The sequence below is a fragment of the Dermacentor albipictus genome, chromosome 3 (assembly GCF_038994185.2).
Source record: "Dermacentor albipictus isolate Rhodes 1998 colony chromosome 3, USDA_Dalb.pri_finalv2, whole genome shotgun sequence".
NCBI classification, from domain to species: domain Eukaryota; kingdom Metazoa; phylum Arthropoda; class Arachnida; order Ixodida; family Ixodidae; genus Dermacentor; species Dermacentor albipictus.
The window spans coordinates 63420365-63436214 of NC_091823.1; the positions used below are offsets into that span (position 1 = coordinate 63420365).

Sequence of the window (15850 nt, forward strand, 5' to 3'; positions counted from 1 at the left end):
TCTTCAATGAGGGAAACGCTACTACTAGACATGGCAATGCAGTTTCGGACAAACTGCAAAAATCTCAAGAGGAAGCTTTAGCTCGGGCTCAACTCCGACGCGGCCTATTCAAATACATGTAAAACGCAAACACGTTTTTCTGAGATAACCTCTCCACCGATTTTAATGAAATCTGTTACATCTGAAAGAGAAAGTTAAATTCTAGTGTCTGTTTGAAGCAGAATTTCGATTCAGAGCCGGAATGTTGTTAAAATTTTTTTCAAAAATTCAGAAGTCTGAAAAATATAGGAGCACGAAGTTTACAAATTAATAGCTCTGCATCAAGAACATATATCGTGTTTCTGTAAGCGGCATCCACTAGACCATTGAAAGCGGAGAAATTTCATTTTATATCTCACGTGAATTTGTTACGTTGTGTACAAGGGTTCTGCAAAAGCTGTGTTTCCATATTACTAAATTCTTTCATATTTCATGTGTAACATATGAATTATGTCCGCTTTAGATGTACTATTAGATGCAATTCTCATAATTGTGATACCACTTTTCATTGATGAGTTACACAGTTGTAAACTTGATAGTTTCGGTTGCGGGAAATTTTCGATTTTTGCCACTTTTCAATAAAAATTTGACTACCTAAACAAAATATTCGAAACGAAAGGGATTAAAATAACAAGGCCTCTTTTTTTCTGAAAAATGCCGAAATATTCAACCACCTACTGAAAGGTTTGTGGAGGTAAAATGTGTAAAGCGTATCTTTATTTCAAATACGTCTTCCAATATAACTTTGCACTTGTGTAAGGCTAATTTTCCAGTCGTGTTGATTACCTTTTTTTTTTCAAGCAAACCAGTTGCTTGTTTGCCCGTATGTATAAATTGAAATTACAAGAGCTAGCAGAAGGGCGAATCGTATGTTCAAGTTAGCCTCGTAACTGGTATGGAATAGCTGTCACACTCGACACCCATCCATCCACTCCTACTCTCCCAATGCAGTCGGCATGAAGCAACAAGTCACTGCCAATGTGGGCGCTCTCAGCGCTCAACATTAACCCGGGTCCCCGCTGTCGTTCTGATGTCACAGTTCGTTCCTCGCTTTCGGTGATGGTCGCGTACACTCTAAACACGGTAACGTTTCTAAATGTGCACATTGTCAAATTTGAAAGTAGAGGGCATACTCTTACTTTTAGATAACTAAACGTAACAGTGGTGTGGCTAATTCTTCTGCGTGTTTACTATAGGCAACACCTATGGAATTTAATGTAACCGGAAACACTTATGTGAAACAGAGGTGCCGCGTGCAATTCCACGATAATGCCATATATTGCGGTTCCTGCTAATGCCGCGCTGTGCGTCCTGTTACGTCTACGTGATAGCGTGTTAACTGCGGTGTAACTCGTAGAGCGTCCTGAACGCTTGGAACGGAGCCGCAATCGTGCAGCGTCATCTATCTGTCTCGCTCTTATCTCTCGCTCGCAGTGCACGCCGGGAAGACTTGCGTAGTGGAAAGCCGCCGGTTTCCGAAGTGCGCGAGTCACCGTGGATGCCTACTTTTTTTCGTGGCACCGTGCTTTCCGCTCTCTTTCGCAGCTTTTACTGCGCAGTAGTGTTTTTTTTTTCCCCGTGCGGCCATGGCGTAAAGCAACGGAGCGTAATTCGCGTATTCCGAAGCCACTGTAATTAGCCACAGTGCGAGTGCGTCCAGTGCACAACGGCCTGTCAGACGACTCGGAACCGAATATGAAGTGCGAGTTGTGCAACCACTGTCCATGCGCTCACGGCCGGCTATTCGAGCTCGGTAAGTTGCTCGTACAGTGATATATCGGCTTTATTCGTGCAGTAGTAATATACAAGGTTTCACTTTGTTCGCTCACCGAAGCTTGCTGACTTTTATCTAGCTCAATTCGTAAGGGCCTAATGGGCGTCCATTAATAGTGGAGGTGGTTTGCTGTTGTCACTGCTTTCGCGGTGTCACGTACTGGCGCCTAATACATTAGTCGGATAGCGCGGCCAGGGCGAACACATTGTGATTAACTCTGCGGCACTGCATGCGCGTAAGAACGAAGCCCCTCGTGCCTGATATGCATGTAGCAGGACTTGCTACTGGTACTATAAAAGTGTTCCTAACCTGCATTTTTTCGCGTTTGCTTCTAGTTCACGACCTTTTGCTCCGTTCAGCTTCAACTCCCGAACGAAAATGATAAAGGTGCGAACTAGTTCAGAAAGACCCGCCGTGGTTGCTCAGTGGCTATGGTGTTGGGCTGCTGAGCACGAGGTCGCGGGATCGAATCCCGGCCACGGCGGCCGCATTTCGATGGAGGCGAAATGCGAAAACACCCGTGTGCTTAGATTTAGGTGCACGTTAAAGAACCCCAGGTGGTCAAAATTTCCGGAGTCCTCCACTATGGCGTACCTCATAATCAGAAAGTGGTTTTGGCACGTAAAACCCCAAATATTATTATATTATAGTTCAGAAAGCTCTGTACTGGTTTATTTAGATTCAAATGGGTTCCAACTAAAAAAAAAACTTTCGTGTGCATCAGCCTTTTATAAGAAACGTCCGCTGCAATTAGAGAAAACTTCGGTTGCGTACTGTGTAGAATCAATATTGAGATTCATTTTCTGGTTGTGTAATAGGTGCACTTCATGTCGGTTGTATGGTGAAAAACATGCGTCTCTTGTAATATTGAAATTTGAAACTGTTAAAAGATACATTTCTTATATTCAGGTGTACGCAGATGGTTCTTTTTTTTGTCAAGCAAATTCTTCAACGGCCGCCTTCGTCATTCTCTAATGAAACCGAATGCAGGCATTTGAGCTGTCTACAAGCAGGTTCTTTGAAACGCTGGTTCACTATCTTTCGCTCGGTGTCGCGCACACAAAGCACTTTTTGTTCAAGATATCACAAACTGATAGTTGAAAATGTTCTTGTAGCCCCTTAGATGAAAATATACGTCTTTTGCTTGAAGGCCCGCGACATGACGCACAAAGGCAACTTTTAACATCGCTAGACCGATCTCTCAATCTCTCTCTCTCTCTCTCAAGGAGATCCTGTAGGTACGCATAGCCATTCCAAAGGCGAGCGTTAATGGCACTCCAGAGATTTCTGGAAGCGAGAAATACTTTCCAAAATTATTGGGTTGACTTTGTTGCATTATATGCCTGGATTCATGTACCTGTCCTGACTTTTGTGCAGTTGTGTGACTGGATTTAGTGTTTCTGTGTTTTTATGTCTTTTTTACCTTTTTACCGGTGTTTTACCGCGGCTGCGGGAGGCAAGTGTTGCCGCCGGGTACCTAACGGTAAAATAGCTACACTCCCAGCCTATAGTGCTCGGCCATTACGGGACCTCAACGCTTGGAAAGGGGTGCTTGTCCCCGACCCGAATGCGCCCCCGCCTCATTAGGTGCATTTGAGGCGCCACATTGGACATTGTCGCCATGGGAGCGGCCCAAAGCCCAATTTTCTTTTCTTTTTTTTTTTGCTCAGAAGGGCTTCGACAGGTGTTTAGGGTGCAGGCTCATTTTCCAAGTGTATCAACCCTGAAGAGAGCCAAACGCCAGGTCTGACTACTCTTGTGCCTATATGAGAACCAGCGGGTGTCCGGCGGCGGTGGGAATCGAACCCACAACCTCCCGCAGCAGAGGCGGGCGCTCTACAACTTTTCGCGCCAAACAGTCTCTTTTCAACAGAAGCCTATTCCTCACTCTTTTCGGGCGCCATATTTCGTCATATAGCATATTCCCATAGGCAGCTGATATGGGCTAACAGCTTATTAAAACCAAGACGGGTATTTGGATCAGTGCGCTTCTTCTTACTGTTACTGTGTAAACTTATTCACGCAGTTTAATAAAGACGATGAAGTAAGCGAAAATGTGCTTTCGAAATTGGATAAGAATTACGTACTTCCGGAAGAAGGCATCACACGGTATGTGATATTGTGTAAAGTATCAGCAGAACACAAACTGCAAAATTTTTGTTTAAGTGCAATTTGGTTGGAGCAGTGTGCGTTATGTAATATGTATGATGAATAGTTTGTGATTTAGAGCAGATCAAAATTGGTTATGCTTTAAGCCACATATTGCTTCTGTATTGCTGAGTGTTCAACGAACGCTGCGTAGTTGAGAACTAAACATGTAGTTTAAATTCTATAATTAAAGTTGCTGATGACTTGAGACTGTAGGATGCATGTCTGCTTTTCTTTTTGCTGTTTGTTTAAGCTGCGCCTACCCTTGGATATAAGTAGACGCTTACATTAGGCTGTACTGAATTTTACAGGTGTTTCAGTGGTCATAATTACACATTTGTGCAGAAAAATTGTATCTACTGTAGAAGCAGTACCGAACTGATTTCTGCAGCACGAGTGTAATTTGGATCAAGCCTACCGTTGATCATTTCAGAAGGACCAGTACATGTAATTCACAGCACTGTTCTTTTAAAGGTAACGCTCAGCATTAGTTGTGGCACTTAAGTTCAGGCTTGGTGTTAACTTATAGTAAAGCTAACATTGCCAGAACTGAAATGTACACTTCTAGTAAACAGCACACTACTAAATAGTGTAACTTTAATGTAAATGTATACAAAATTGATAAAATACGCACTTCTATCATAAGTTACTTCATAAACGGCACATTCTTTAAGAATGTAACTTCTATATATGTGTATGCAAAATTATAAAAAATGCGCAGTCCTCTTAAAGTTAGCCTGTTTCGAGTGTAGAAGACAGTTATGCGGTTGTCTGGAACATCAATTCCTTTGTCTGTAGTGCAGTAAACAAGAGTTTGTCAGTGAGCCCTTGATCATTTTGTTACGAGGGCCACCTGTTTGCGTTTCGCACTAATTGGAGGCTCTGATATTATTAAACGTAGCTTCTACTGAGATCTCTTACCATTCAACGCCCTTTATGTAGTCACGGTTTCGTGTCGCATACGACACAGCTTAAATGTCGGTATGTGACTTTGATGTTCGCCCACTCTTCTAGTACACTATTATGTTATGCGCTTCTATGAAGAGCCGTACGTTTAGCTGCGGGTATATCGGGCCGTTAATGCGAGTGGATTTGGTTATACCGTTCAAAAGACAGCATACTGTTGACCTACAAGTAGCACGACGGGCTGCAGCCCTTCTTGAAACTTTAGTGGATGAACTAAACAGTGGCGTCCCTATGTTTCCCGGTACACGGGGCGGTTGTTTGGCATGTCACCCCCTCCCCCTCTTTTCTGTATTTTGCCACTGCCTGATATTTCTTAACGCACATTGTTTAGAATGAATGCAAAAATAAGCTTAAAGGGCAGCACTCCTATTTTTGCATGTAATTCTGCATTTCTGCGTGTAATTCGGCGTTTATTTTTATATTTTATGCACTACAGACAATTCAGTTTACTGTTTTCCTTGCGACCTAATTGCTGAATTTAGCGTATGCGGCAGTTTCAGGCACTGAATGCAGCGCTGGTTATCACAGCTACATGAACACCTTGCTTCGTATATTACGACGGGAGTTAAATAATGGGTTGCACATGTTTCAACGCCTGTTCCATAATTTCCAGGATTTAGGCGCTTATTGTATGAAACAACTGATAAATTGATAAATATATTCAGTGTTCGATCAAGAAAATGGCACTAATTACGGTGAACAGTTTCCTTTATACATTTGCATACATTAAATCATTCGCCATTCATACCTTTAGGAATGGGGCAGCCATTCCCCAGAGCTTTAGTAACTAACACAACCTTCGATCTTGATGGCCTCCAAGCCACCTTTGCGCACCGAAACAAACCTCTGAGCATGTGTGGGACATCTTTAGCGAGAGTGTGAGGGAATACAAAAAGACAATACATTTGACGGTTAACCTCGTTTCATTCCGAAAACGGAAGCTAGGCAAATGGTAAATTTGAAATCATCCCTCGCCCCACCCTCCCTTCCCTGATGCTTTTGTTTATCTCAGGCAGAACACAAAGAACGCCAACTTTAGGCCACGTGTGCGCGTCTTGTCTCATATGGCGCTGCTGATGCCATACGTCGACCGCCACATATACACTTGTCTGAAAGCTTAGACTACGCACGCTGTTCTGTACGTCTCAGCACTTCTCTGCTTCAGCCCATTCACTTTGGTGGCCCATTACGTTTACCGCATTCAACTACGAGTCATGGAGAATTAAAACAAAAGATCGAGTGGCGACCGCAGCACAGCCGCTGCTCAGCGGTGAAATATGTTGCAGAGAAACTCAAAATATATTTTGATGAAAGTTTAGCATATCCTTCATTCTGACCAATGTTTCCTTGGGACTTGAGCCTAGGTATATGTGACGTCTTTCAGTATGTTTAGTAAGGAAAATGTTCCACGTCAGGTTCTCATACAGCACTTTTCGCAGTTGGAATGTAAGTACAAGTTTGTTGCCTTTTTCCCAGATGCGTCAGCCTGTCACGTGGTTATCATGTGCGGCTCATGGACCTCATATAAAACTTAAAAACGGTAGTAGCATATTTACAGCGGAAGCATAACATGCCTTCTTGGTCGCTGATTAGATAATAGAAAACACATTTTAGAAAGCTACTATATATGCAGAATAATAAAGAAATATATGCTAAAGAAAAAATAAAGATCGAAGAGCTAGGGACACTGATACTCACCTAATTCGGAAGCGGAAAGTTCGAACAGCCAGGAATAAATTTCTAGTCGCGCTTTAATTACAAGCACAGTATGCGTTGCTCGTACCGTTTGCAGAAGGCATAATTAGATCCAAAAGCGCTCACATCTCCTCTGAAGCTGTGGCCAAAGCTTCTTGTTGTCCACCCAGTCACTGCCTATGATATCCGCCGAAACGGAGGTTTTATGAGTTGCGCTGCCGTTATGCATATTCATTGTAAACACGGAGGAAATGTAGGCAGCTGAGACAAGTAATGGACCAGTCACCACGTAATCCAACATGACAGTGCCTGCGGTACCGTCGTGAAAAGGGTTCATGGTAGCCTAGATAATACATAGGTTGAATTTCCTTTGAGTACGCTAAAACTTACAAAAACATCTCCTCCAAGAGCAGATTGTTTCTCTGGAAAATTTTAGGTACGCGCTAGAGATTTGTGATTAAAATGTTTCACAATTTAGAGCACAAAGCTTTTGATGACGCATTCTACTTAAATTCATTGTGAGTTGCTTTTAGAAGACAACGACTGATCTGACTGCCGAGATAAATTCATGTTGTGTATGCTATGGTACGTTCACCCCAATAACCGCCCCCTCCTCCTCGCGTTGGCCCAATTGAGCTCGTCAATCGCAGTTCCTGGGTTCAGTCATTTCCTTTATTAGTGGGCACTGCACGAAAAGGAGCTGCAGACAGACAGCGTTACTGAACTTCCTTTACTTTCTTTTCCATGCAATTACTTCGGGTTGCTACAAGTTTCATGTTTCAACAAAATGAACAACTTTCTTCAGAGCGGAAGTGGGTGGCACAACCACGCGGCTGCGGAGTTACTAGTAAAATAAAATACACAACGAACTTTTTGTGTTCAAGATATTTTTCCAAAGCCGTGTCTCTCCTACAAAAAACAAACAAACATGGGAGGAAATGAAGGTTGAAACATTGTGCTGTTTTCATATCGACTGCCGCATTATTCTCTCTGCGTCACGCTTCACGCCTGTTTGATGAGATTTAGGTAAAAAAGGTAAACAATATAGTGTGAAGAATTACAGGTTAAAACTTTTAGAATAGCCGACGGCTAAGGCTTCATTAATGTTTGATTGCTCTCAGTAGGTATTAAAAATTAAGCCATTTGTTAACTGAGAAGATGGGAACATGCGTTTGCGCTGTCGACTTCGCTTGGCATGGAGTTACTTGCTTAAAGGTATTTTGTGTTGCTGCTCAGCTGTTATTTGTCATCATAGAAAACAGTTATTGGTCAGTCTCGGCAATTGTCACCACTTTGAAAAAAAAGAAGGAAGGCTACGCGGTATTTTGCTATGTGTTCACAAGCGAAAGTGCAGAAGCATGTACCCGCGTGCTCACGGAGACTGTACAGTCAGTCCTGTGCTGGTCGAGAAAATAACTTTGGACCCTTACTGAAGCTTCTCATTCCCAAGCGTTCGCCGGGTTTCCAGCCAGACAACATCCGCGGGTCCTTGTTGGTCGCGCCAGCATAGAAGTCGTCGTACTGCTGCAGTAGGCAAAGAGGTATTGCAAGATGCTCATCCACTGCGACGTTATTGGCGGCCCTGGTTTCCTTGTAGGTCCTTCGATGTACAGTGCGAGAGTAGCTAGCATCACGGTGCGCTGTCTCTGTTGCACTGGGACGCATGGGAGAATGGCTGATATCGTCGAATTGATGAGTAGAGCCCATTTCTTCGTTGATCTCTGCAGAATTCGAATGCATTCTTATTTGTTGATTACTGGGCACGTCTTGGACCTTTGTGTTGCCTTTGTCCTTCTTTCTGTCCAGTTCCGACATCGGCAGCCCAATGGCGTCTTTGTTTATGCTTGAGCACCTGGTACGCTTATTTCTTTCGGGCTGCGGGTTCTGGTGAGTCTTGCGCTTCGAACTTTTGGTGGCTGGTGCAGTGCTAGCGGGTTCTGGGTCTAACAATCGCCGTCGGTAGCTGGAAGTTGCGACGCCTTTATCAAATTCTATGCACCCGCCAATATTCCATGTGTTTTGTGAGGCTTCGTGCATCTCTTCGCCCGTGTTCAGTGGACGAAATGCATTCTCCCTGAAGTCCTCCTCACTACTGCATTCTTTTTCCTCTCCGGTTGCCAGTAGACCATGGTTTCGTTCATATTGGGCCTCAACATTTACAGGCGGCAGTTCTTCAGCATCTGCACCGGAAACGGACGTACTGCAACCTGGCCGTGCACAGAGGTCTTCCACGTCTGGGGCTGGCCGTGAGGGTTTTTGTTGGCGAAATCTACTCATGTTTACATTCTTGCGCATATCGTAGCGTTCAAAGTTGTTTGCACGAGCTATGATTAATGCATGTTTTTCCCATAGGGAAGCGATGTCATCTCTAAGGGGATTCACATCGCTTGACCACATAGGTAGCTGCACCGGAGCATGTGTTGTTGATGCTGAGCAGTTCGGTACATTCGATTGTGACTTTCGATTTTCTTTTGTAGATGTTGCTGACGCCACGGGGGACTTCACTATGCCAGAATAAATTTGATCGTCGATTCCAATGATCATGTGGGGGCTGTGAGCATACATGGTAGGAAGGAGTGGCGGTTGGACAAAAGCGCTCTCGTGAGTTCTCGTTGACCAGCCTGATTTAATGTTTCCATTGGTTGCCGCATCTCCAGTAGTACCACGTGGAGCAGCAGTGCCGAATACATGGTCCATTTTGGCATAGTTGCTTGAAGCAGAAGAGAAATGTGGCCCGTCAGTGGTTGCTCGTGAAGCTGTTTGACAAATGTTGGGTTCCGATGACAGCGAGCTTCTGATATTATTGCGCATGAGTTCACCATCCGGAGTTTCCAGATCTGCTATTGTTCCCCTATATTCAGCTCCAATACTGATTGTGCTTGTGAGCCGCTCAAGTTCCAAGTAACACCACGAATATGAGCTATCACCAATGCTGGAGAAGGTTTTCGAAGGATCGGCTTTAGTACCTTGTGGCGCTGACACTTTTCTTGGCATGTTGTGAGACATTGGACTTTCGACATAGCTGCTAGATAATGGCAGCACCATGTCCGTAGAAGAAGTACCACCGTCCAAGCCGACGTGGTCATCCGATCGGAGCGCTAAGTAGTCGCTGCTTGAGTCTTTGTTTGAGGTCGTAAAACTGTGTATAAGGCTGCAAAGCCCGTTCGGGGCCTCGTCATCTGTGGAACTGACTGGAGAGAGTGCGCAGTCGTCGATTGATTCTTCTGATGATGGAAAGTTATCCCCAGTTCTTGAAGGGGCTGAAGTTGCCATGGCGGCAGACAGTCTCCTGTTCTCAGCTGTAAGAAGAGCAGTAATGATTGCACATTATGACTAGCAAACAATGCGCATTTTCATGAGGCTAGCACGCTCAACTAGGGCTACACTCACCTAGAAATCGGTACATAGTCTCGGTTTCCAACCAATCGAGAAAACCGACCCCAAGTACGTCGCCAGCACCGCCACGTAACCGTCAAGCCTATCGGCGAAGGCTAATTGCCAACATCGATCACTTTTCTTTTCCCTTAAACTTTGGGCGCAGGTAAAACATCGCACTGATGGCAGTATAATTCAGTGGTTAGGCATTCATATTAGCAATGTAAGAGTGTTAACGTGGCTGTTATCGGAAGATTCATGCTTCATTGATTATGCCATAAGGGGACACCAAAAACCGCTGCAAGAACAGGTAAGAACGACAGGTGACGCATTATGAACTCTGTCCCACCGTTCGTGTGACGATAAAGAATATATTAGTGCAGAAAACGGAAATGGGCTTTCAATATTGAATTTTGCGCCTGAACAGCGGTGCCATCGAGGTCATTACGACGTCTCAGATTTATTTGTTTTTTCGCTAATTTGGGCACTTTATGTCATTTAAGTCTGCAAATGCAGCCAAGTTCAAATTTAGATAATTGGTGACTGTAATGTATCTTTTTGTCATGATCAATTCATGAACTTCAGCCACGAGTTGTTTCTGTTTGTAACCTACAGGAAGCTGCTACGAAATTACCGGGGAGGGGGGTTATCTATTTTAACATTTACGCCATTTTCTGGCGTAGCAAGTGTGCGCTCAGTCTATTGGTTTCGTCATTCCAAGGTGAGGCTAACATAACGATAATTTTCCACTTGCCCTGGCTCGTACATGACTATGCTGTCGTTATGGTTAAGAGGGACCACTTGGAGTGACGGATAATAGGGAACAAATAGAATGGAAGGAAGATATTCGTCGCCTGAACGCGCGCTATACTACTGCAATCTAATCACCTAGAAGTTGTGCTGTAATATTGAACTACAGATAGGCATCAGCGGATCATGTGTGCATGAGGGCGACCATAGCCAAAATAATCTTTGTGGTCCTTTTTATATGCGCACATAAACGAAATGCTAGAAAGAATTGCTAAAGTTAGCTTATTGCTTGTTTAACTTGCAGTGAGCGCGAGCGAAGTTAGCACTATACGAGTATGCCCAGAGCTACCACTCGCGACCACAACAGCCAAAAAACGGGATGGAGGAGTTAACAGCTCGTGGTCCGTTGCATTATTTGCAGTACTGGGACGCTCCGTCAGAAAAGATGCACCATGAAGCCCAAAAGCATAAAAGACACCGAAGAACAATACTAAATTAGGTTGAACTGGTACTCCTTCAAAACTTCGTGCTCATCGATTTGACCTAAAAGAGCCCAGTATTATTGGAGACATTGAAGGCCAAACTCCTCTTGCTTTGAATATCGCACTGGCAAGTCTGAGTGACGTTACGAATTTCGAAGTATATTCTCGTATTCGCGCCATATCAGCACAGATAAATTTCTCAGAATTTGCTGAGTTGGGTCCTTGGTCAGCTTAGAAAGGAACGCATATTTTCATTTCCTGTAAGCAATTAACGATAGCCGTGTAGAGGCTGTGAAAGTGCATGTCGCCACTGCGAGCTGCAGCAACTTCCCTGTGGCTTTTTGTCTTTCGGTCTTGCGGTGTTTCGCGCTATCCAAGAATCCTCTCATGGTAAGAATATGTGATTGGCTGTTTCGCAAGCGTGATTTACGAGTACGGCTTAGCTTAATATTCCGCCTTAGTGTTTCTTCAGTGCGATGTCTTGATAATCGTGCTAAGCAAATGGCATTTTGTCGACCGTTAGTGGCTTTTAAGCGTAGCTAAGAAACTCGGAGAACTGGCGTAATTTAGAAGAGAAAAATTACACCACATATTTTCGTCTTCGACCCCTGCATCCCTAGTAGGAATGAGGCTGGTAGCATATATACAAAGACCGACTGACACTGAGAGGCGGCACATTCTTTCGGACATTGTTTCTCGCAGACGCCAGCTGGTTCCCGTATTGATCTGTGACTAGCTGAATGGTCCCGCAAGGCCGAAGCATCGACCGGTTCCGCCAACACGACTTGAGACGAGGGTGAAAGAAAATGGGACACAGATGCCGCTGCCTTCCTCAAATGGACTACATTTTATTCGTGGAAAGCTTTTATATTCGCAAAAGCAACGACAAAAAAAGAAATGATCGCGATATTTCACTACCCGAGGCTGGCACAAGTTTACAAAGTTAAGCAGGAATTCGTCAATGAAGTTCAGTTCGTGGAGATTTCTTGCCCATATGCGCACTTGTGCACGTTAACGTTTCCCCAGTCGAGCAAGACCTTTTTGTATATACTTGTACTTCGGCGTCTCGCATAAGTCCCTCCAGCAAGCAGTGACATGGAAGAGCAATGACCACGCATACTTCTTGGTCGCCATTGCTCCCTCCTTGTCGTCGTCCCTTACGCCTAGTAAGTGGGCCCGTGTTCACAAAAACGCTCTTACGCTTGAACATTTCGTGAGAGCAACGTTGTGTAGTGATATCTAGTGCTGGTTGCATAAAGCTATACCTCCTCATTTAGAATCGCTATGCGAAATCTGACCTAGTAGTAGTAGAGTTCACCAACGTTCACTGCCAACGCGGCATGTTCGCTATTTTCCTCCGCATCATGACTTAATCCATGACGCCTGTAGACGTAGGGTGTGTTCCGATTCTGGCCAGCACCGGAGACAGACTACGTAGACAACTAACGAGAAAGCGAGACAGCTTCGAGGCCATGTAATGGAACGCGTTCCGAACCGTCTGGAAGATGTATGGAAGACGCTCTGCCAACATGATTCCACCTTGCGGCGGCAACAGAAAGTTGAGACAAGCACGCAATATTTCTATATCTTATGTCTTTGGGCCTGCGAACCTATTACAAACACAATTTGGCGTACATTAAGGGCGCAGGAAAGCGTTTCTGCGTTTTTTTTTTGTGCGCAGACGACTTTCCTGTCGGCTTTCCAGTCGTCCTACTCAGCCGCCATCTTGTTTGGACAGGAAACTAGCCTGCATTGTTATGGACTTCGATGCTGTCTTCGCGAAGCTGTCTACTTCGACGTCTTCGTGAGAATTGGAACGAGACCTAAGATGGCCGCTGTCCACTGAGCGGTCTTCCTTGCCGTCTACGGTGAGTATTGGAACACAGCCGAAAAGTGGACACAGCCGGCCCGATTATTGGCGAAGTGCATGTATTTGAATGAACTTCGTGCTCGTGGATTGACATGTCCTTGTGGCCTTTTTTAGTACCCTTTATATGCCTTCGTAGTCGTACTTTTCAGAGCAATCTATACCCTTCTTAGTGCAGAAGACGATGCGGACATGCATAAACGCTGCTAATTGTAACGGTTCAGTTTGGCGAAGTGGGCAGATTGAAACGCGCCAAGCGCCTGAAGGCACTGGCTTGGCCGCGATAAATTCACAAGGGCGTTTTGTGTCGCTTCCGTGGCGTAGTGGATTCAATATCAAGCTTCTGTGCTAGAGTTTCTGTGTTCGAATCCTGACATCGGAAAATTTTGACAGTGTTTATGCAATTATTTATTACGCACTACCTTGTTGAAAGTGGCGAGCTTACAAAGTCACGAAGCCATTTGAAGCCGGCTTCAAGCGGCTTAGGCAAATCCATGTTCTCTCCATAATTCCCATGCTGGCTGAACCGCCCCCACTGCAGCTCCCGAAGACACTAGCGCCAGAGTTCCCTATAGCATTTATTGTGTGAAACTCTCTGCCTGTAATACAGGGTCCTGCGTATTTCGCTTATCGTCTTCGAAAAAGATTTTACGCTTCGCGCTGCGCTGTTCTTACTGAAATTTTGCAGAAGGATCGCATTTCAGAGGCTACGCTGTTTAGTATAACACTTGCCACGATTAACTGCCTCGTTGTTTTTCTATTTTAGAAAAAAGGGCAAATTTGCCATCGCTTATGGTGATGCTAGCTGCTGCCGTGACGGCGCTGGCATAAACTTGTGTCGCCTCCTGCCGGCAGCTACAGAAAGCAGCAATTCAGGGAGGGCTGCCGCGTGTTCCAGGAGCGAGCAACACGCGTCTACCCTCTCTGTAGCTGCCGAACGCTGCTCTCCATGGAGAATCTCTGAGCATACAGCGCATGCTGTCTGAGCATGCGCCGTCGCGGCAGCAGCTTGCATCCCCATAAGCGAAGATAAATTTGCACTTTTTTTCTTAAACACCAGGCAATTAACTGCGGCAAGCGTTACACTGTACGACGCAAACTCCAGAATACTATCCTTCTGCAATAATTGAAGAACAACAGCGCAGCGGCAAGCGCGAGATCTTTTTTCGGGCACGTTAAGCTAAATACATGGGCCTGTAGAAACGACCTGTCGACGTTCCATACGAGCGTGTAGTGTGCCCCTGTGTTGCAGCTTCGTCGGGTTAGGCTACCGTTATAGACGCTAGGCCTTCTCGCTGGCCGGTTCTATGACATTGTAACTAGCATATCACAGCCAATCGTGCTTTCTGACATTAGTGAAAGGTGGTCCACCAACGGCAAACGAACGAACAAGGAGCATGTCGAGTTCGGCCCCTGATCGGCAAACACGATAAGACGAGGTCGATGCCGTCCGTATTAAAAGCATTTACAGGTTATCTTAGTGCAACAGGCGCGAATGAAAACGTGTGTGGATACAGTGCCATGGAATTTCCTGATGCACTGCAGGAATCTGGGTTAGCATTCACTAAGCTGTTAGCACGTATGTGCTCTTTGCCATTGGCCAGCCGCCTTCCCCAATACGATGTCCAGAGTCAGGATTGACTTGCATTTGTCCTCATGAAGAATTTTATCGCAAGAGCGTTTTGTGAATACGTACCTTGACTTTTACAAACGTCTCGCTAGTATTCGATGTCAGAAACCTAGCCCCGGGTTACCCCAGCCATGTCATCAGCCTGGCCAGTAAGTCTTTCTCGAATAGCGTGAGCTGGCACAGCCGTGTGCTAGGCTTCGCGAGCGCTGAACGTGGTTCAAGCGAACTGCGCATAATCAACGCCTATCAACGCCTATCAATGAGTAAGCAAACGTAAGGATGGAGGCGGAGACGGAACGGCGACCTACCTCGTACGTTGGTGTGCGGGATTCGACCTCGGTGTTGCTGCAACCGCCCAGACTGGAACACTCCTCAGCTCACAGAAGTGATGACGACGACGACGACGACGAAGAAGACGACGACGACGACGATGGCGACGGTGATTATGATGATGATGAACAAGGTTTTTAACTATGACACTTGCCCATTAATGGAGTAAGCCAAAACTAATCGATAGGACAACACAAAACGGAAATACCTCTGATAAACAAGTAATACAATTATTGTCAATAACGATCCTAGCTCTTTCACTCTTAGCTCACAAAAGACATACGAAACTTGTCTAGGAGTAATCGATGCAGGGCTTAGAGAATAAAGCTTTTAATTAAGAAAAAAATAAGCTGAAAATATAATTTTTACTGCTTAAAACAAATAAAAAAACGGAAACGTTCAATTTGTTCTAGTTGCGGTTCTTCCAAATGGAACTCACCCATTTCAGCGCATTGTCCAAGGTGAGAATAGGGAAGATATAGAGTGCTAAAAATAAACGAAATAGGTATAATAATTTCATGTTAAACTAGAGTGAAAATTGTTATACCAAACCAGGGGTTCTCAAAGAAAAAAAATGCAATGTGCCCTGTATGCTGTCCCATTTGAGCTGTTGCTCTTCTTCTTTTCTCATACCTTGCTCATTGCCGCGGTAATGAAAAGTATTAGCTTAAAAATTCTTTCTCGTCTTCTTTCTTTTTTTATCTCTTGGGTTGCCACGCGGCATAACGACAGAATTGTTGAAGAATTACCCGTTGAAAAATCGCCTGCAAGAATTTTAAAAGGGTTACCTGACA

The 15850-nt window shown here is 44.8% G+C and overlaps 2 long non-coding RNA genes across 3 annotated transcripts in view; one reads left to right on the forward strand and one right to left on the reverse strand.

The window, feature by feature from the left end:
* Window positions 1-1507: 1507 nt before the first annotated feature.
* LOC135898808 (uncharacterized) overlaps window positions 1508-15850 on the forward strand; it is a 190169-nt gene continuing 175826 nt past the window's right edge. Inside the window, exons 1-2 of one of the 2 annotated variants that reach the window (XR_010563415.2) lie at window positions 1508-1792; window positions 12911-13097. This is a non-coding gene — a long non-coding RNA (uncharacterized lncRNA). The remainder of the gene's footprint in view (window positions 1793-12910; window positions 13098-15850) is intronic. The other variant, XR_011512753.1, reaches the window with a different exon arrangement.
* Window positions 7332-15143, reverse strand: LOC135898807 (uncharacterized). Its single transcript, XR_010563414.1, has 2 exons — window positions 15035-15143; window positions 7332-9921 (listed from the first exon to the last, which is right to left on the reverse strand). It is a non-coding gene; the product is annotated as an uncharacterized lncRNA (long non-coding RNA).